Source organism: Saccopteryx leptura, chromosome 3 (assembly GCF_036850995.1).
Source record: "Saccopteryx leptura isolate mSacLep1 chromosome 3, mSacLep1_pri_phased_curated, whole genome shotgun sequence".
Lineage (NCBI taxonomy): Eukaryota > Metazoa > Chordata > Mammalia > Chiroptera > Emballonuridae > Saccopteryx > Saccopteryx leptura.
The window spans coordinates 240,426,849-240,432,135 of record NC_089505.1 but is presented as its reverse complement, the minus strand read 5'-3'; the positions used below and the strand labels follow the sequence as shown (position 1 = coordinate 240,432,135).

The 5,287-nt window shown below is 37.6% G+C and overlaps 1 pseudogene; it reads right to left on the bottom strand.

The window, feature by feature from the left end:
• Positions 1-2,862: 2,862 nt before the first annotated feature.
• Positions 2,863-3,014, bottom strand: LOC136401740 (U1 spliceosomal RNA; annotated as a pseudogene).
• Between the last annotated feature and the right edge of the window lie 2,273 nt (positions 3,015-5,287).

Here is a 5,287-nt window from a genome sequence, read left to right as displayed (position 1 = left end):
AAAAAGAGAAGGGAGAGGATGGGTGGAGAAGCAGATGGGTGCTTCTCCTGTGTGCCCTGACCAGCAATCGAATCTGGGGCTTCCACATACTGGGTCAATGCTCTACCACTAAACCAACCTGCCAGAGCCCTACCTAATATTTTCATCTAATACTTTTAATAACTTTTTTTATTCATATCATTCAATAATGTTTCTTATTTTTCTCAGTCATTCTTTCCTAATCTCTTTTCCCTCATTTTCTGAGAATAATAATTTTGTCATTAAAAATTACTTCACTGTTGGCCTGACCTGTGGTGGCGCAGTGGATAAAGCGTCGACCTGGAAATGCTGAGGTCGCCGGTTCGAAACCCTGGGCTTGCCTGGTCAAGGCACATATGGGAGTTGACGCTTCCAGCTCCTCCCCCTTCTCTATCTCTGTTTCTCTCTTCTCTCCCTCTCTCTCTCCTTTATAAAATGAATAAATAAAAAAAAGACTTAAAATAAAATTACTTCAGTGCAACTTTTTAATTGCTATTAGAGAAGAAAGACTCACAAAAGCCTCAAGAAAAATAACATAATCTTTTATCCCAAGGCAAATTGTCATTCAAGTACATAGGCAATGGATAAACAGATTTGAACATAAAAAACCTGGGAATTACTATGAGTTGAAATAGAGAAGTCTATTGAATAAATTTAGGCCTATCAATAAATGATTAGAAAAGCTGCAACAGAAGAACTGGCAGAAAACATTGGATTTATATTACTACAGACAAAGATAAAACACATGCAGTGACTCTGGTGGGAGAACAGATCATAAATGATCCAGAAATTATATAATGACAAAAATTCAGATGAGAAGGGCACAAAGGTAAGATAAGTTATAAAGACATGATGGTATAAACGTGTTTTTCATCTCTAATAGCTTGAGCTACAAAGCTACGAAATCAAGTGATAGAAGTATATTTAACAGTAGGAAATTAAAAAAAAAAAGAATATAAATTAAAATTAGAAGAGAAAGGGAATAGAGGAAAGGAAAAGAAATTGTAAATATTCTGAGTTTATTATTGATTATAGTGATGTATCAGTATATTCTATCTTAAAAAATAGAATATCAAAAGGAAAAGAAATAACAAGAGTTGGCAAGGATGTGAAGAAAAGAAACCCTTGCACACTGTTGGTAGAAATAGATTGGTGTAGCCACTATGGAAAACAATATGGAAGTTCCTCAAAAATTAAAAATAGAACCACCATATGATCCAAAAATCCAATTTGTGGGATTACATCCACAAAAAAATAAAATTACTATCTCAGAAAGATATCTACCCCCCTATGTTTGTTGCAGCATTATTTACAATAGCCAAGACATGAAAACAATCATCAATGAATAAAAAAAAAAATGAGTTGATAAAGAAAATGTTTATCTATGCAACAGAATATTGTTCAGGAAAAAGGAGAAAGCCTGCCTGTCCTATGCTGGAGCAGTGCATACAGTGTTGATCTGGAATATTGAGGTTGTTGGGTTTGTTTGTTTGTTTTGTTTGTTTTTTTACAGAATAAGAGAGTCAGAGGGAGGGATAGATAAGGACAAACGGACAGGAACAGAAAGAGATGAGAAGCATCAATCATCAGTTTTTTCTTGTGGCACTTTAGTTGTTCATTGATTGCTTTCTCATATGTCCCTTGACCGTGGGCCTTCAGCAGACTGAGTAACCCCTAGCTCAAGCCAGTGACCTTGGGTCCAAGCTGGTGAGCTTTACTCAAACCAGATGATCCCGCGCTCAAGCTGGCGACCTTGGGGTCTGGAACATGGTCCTCCACATCCCAGTCCAACGCTCTATCCACTGCACCACCCCCTGGTCAGGTGAGGGTGTTGGGTTTTTTGTGGGTTTTTGTTTTTTCTTTTACAGAGACAGAGGGAGAGTCAGAGAGAAGGATGAGAGTCAGAGAGAGGGATAGACGGGGATAGACAGACAGGAACGAAGAGATGAGAAGCATCAATCATTAGTTTTTTGTTGTGCATTGCAACACCTTAATTGTTCATTGATTGCCTTCTCATACGTGCCTTGACCGTGGGCCTTCAGCAGACCGAGTAACCCCTTGCTTGAGCCAGCGACCTAGGGCTTAAGCTGATGAGCTTTTGCTCAAACCAGATGAGGCCTCGCTCAAGCTGGCCACCTCGGGGTCTTGAACCTGGGTCTTCCGCGTCCCAGTCTGACACTCTATGCCAGGGGTCCCCAAACTACGGCCCGCGGGCCGCATGCGGCCCCCTGAGGCCATTTATCCAGCCCCCATTGCACTTCTGGAAGGGGCACCTCTTTCATTGGTGGTCAGCAAGAGGAGCATAGTTCCCATTGAAATACTGGTCAGTTTGTTGATTTAAATTTACTTGTTCTTTATTTTAAATATTGTATTTGTTCCTGTTTTGTTTTTTTTACTTTAAAATAAGGTATGTGCAGTGTTCATAGGGATTTGGTCATAGTTGTTTTTTTTTTTATAGTCCGGCCCTTCAACGGTCTGAGGGACAGTGAACTGGCCCCCTGTGTAAAAAGTTTGGGGACCCCTGCTCTATGCATTGCGCCACCACCCGGTCAGGCTTTTTTTTTTTTTTTTTTTAGGTTTTTTTTTTTTAGGTTGTCGGTTTTAAACCCTTAGCTTGTCAAAGCACATCTTTCTGACAAGCAACAAGCAATAACTAAAGTATAGCAGCTATGAGTTGATACTTCTCATTAGTTCCTCCTCTTCTATTTAAAATCAATTAATTAATCAATCAATAAACAAGGAGAAAGCCACTATTTATGACAACATGGACATTATTATCAGGTGAAACTGGCTAAAGGGTACAAAGGATTGCTCTATATCTTTTCTTCTTTTTTATTTTTTTATAGGAAGAGCATGAACACAGTCTTCCACTACCATAAATTATGCAGTAGAGTTTCCCACATTTGGGGAAATCACAGGGATTAGCACATCTGGACTGCAATGGCCTTGCCCTGGGAAAACCACCTTTGTGATCATGGTATTTCCCCTGCCAGTATCTCTCTGTATTTTTCTTACAAGTAGTTGTGAATCTGTGATTATCTCAATGAATTGTAATAAAAAAGAAAACAACCCTGGCCAGGTATCTTAGTTGGTTAGAGCATTATCCTGATATGCCAAGGCTGTTGGTTCAATCCCCAGTTAGGACACATATAAGAAACAACCAATAAATGCATAAATAAGTGGAACAACAAATCAATGTTTTTCTCTCTCTCTCATTACTTTTCTCTATAAAATCAATCAATCAATTTTAAAAATAAAAATAAATAAAAATAAAAAAGCAATCATATAGCAAAATATTTTTAAAGCTAAAAACAGAAAGTATAAAACAAATATTGCAGGAACAAAGTCAAACACATCACGATAACTAATGTAAGTGAGCAAAATTGAGTTATTAAGACAAAAAGGCTTTCAGATAGGTTTATAAAGTGAAAGCCAAATGTGTGCTATATTTCAGACATACCTCAAACAAATCAGCATTTCAACTTCTTCCCATCCCTTAGCTTTCAGTACATTTAATTTTATTTTTCATTGTACAAGTTTATACTGTATATTTTGCTCTATAACCTTAGTTTCTTTGGTGTTTATTCCTAGCTTTATGTTTAGATTGATTATTACAAGTAACACTTCCAACCATCAATTGTAGTTCTTTATTTTGATTCTCTTCTTAATTCTGTTTCTAACCTCAGAACATTCTTTTTTCAAGGAAGTCTTATATAACAGCAACAACAAAATGATAGCAGCCTCAAACATTTTAACATTGGTGCAGCCCTCTCTGCGTGCTGAGAACTGTGCCCAGATACTTCAAATGATCTCACTCAGCCCTCAATACAATTCTAGGTTGGAAAACTCTTACTGTTTCTATTTTATAGTTCCTTATTCTTTAAACACAGTAATTTTGCTCTCTTCTAGCTTCTGTATCCAAAATTAAATACCTACAGAACCCTCTCCCAGCATTTGAAATCTATTCTCAAGAATATAGGTTATTATATAAGAGAAAAGGACTTCATTAAACTTAGCAAATAAAAGATGCCATCATCCTTTGAGGGCAGTGTAAGATTAAAAATAATAGCAAAATTTGTTCTATCATATTTGGGAGTTTCAGAGAATAAATACAGAAATGGAGACCCTCCGGTATTGGGATTCAGCCGGGTCACACTGGTTGGGCAGAACTGATACCAATTTCTGGTTGAGTTTGGCAAACTGGATTTTAAAATGGAACTTGTAATCCGGGCTCTCTCTACCGTAGGTGCCTGGGAAGCCACCTAATGTAGAAATCACAGATTTACATTCCTTACTCTTTTTTTTTTTTTTTTTTTTTTAGTGGGGCGACATCTATACATCAGGATACATATATTCAAAGATAACATGTCCAGTTATCTTGTCATTCAATTATGTTGCATACCCATCACCCAAAGTCAGATTGTCCTCTGTCACCATCTATCTAGTTTTCTTTGTGCCCCTCCCGCTCCCCCTTTCCCTCTCCCTCCCCCCCTCCCCCCTGGAACCACCACACTCTTATCAATGTCTCTTAGTCTCACTTTTGTGTCCCGCCTACGTATGGAATAATGCAGTTCCTGTTTTTTTCTGATTTACTTATTTCACTTCGTATAATGTTATCAAGATCCCACCATTTTGCTGTAAATGATCCGATGTCATCATTTCTTATGGCTGAGTAGTATTCCATAGTGTATATGTGCCACATCTTCTTTATCCAGTCATCTACTGAAGGGCTTTTTGGCTGTTTCCATGTCCTGGCCTCTGTGAATAATGCTGCAATGAACATGGGGCTGCATGTGTCTTTACGTATCAATGTTTCTGAGTTTTGGGGATATATACCCAGTAGAGGGATTGCTGAGTCATAAGGTAGTTCTATTTTCAGTATTTTGAGGAACCACCATACTTTCTTCCATAATGGTTGTACTACTTTACATTCCCATCAACAGTGTATGAGGGTTCCTTTTTCTCCACAGCCTCTCCAACATTTGCTATTACCTGTCTTGTTAATATTAGCTAATCTAACAGGTGTGAGGTGGTATCTCATTGCCGTTTTGATTTGAATTTCTCTAATAACTAAAGAAGATGAGCATCTTTTCATATATCTGTTGGCCATTTGTATTTCTTCCTGGGAGAAGTGTCTGTTCATGTCCTCTTCCCATTTTTTTATTGGATTGTTTGTTTGTTGTTGAGTTTTATGAGTTCTTTGTATATTTGGTTATTAGGCCCTTATCTGAGCTGCTGTTTGAAAATATCATTTCCCATTTAGTTGGCT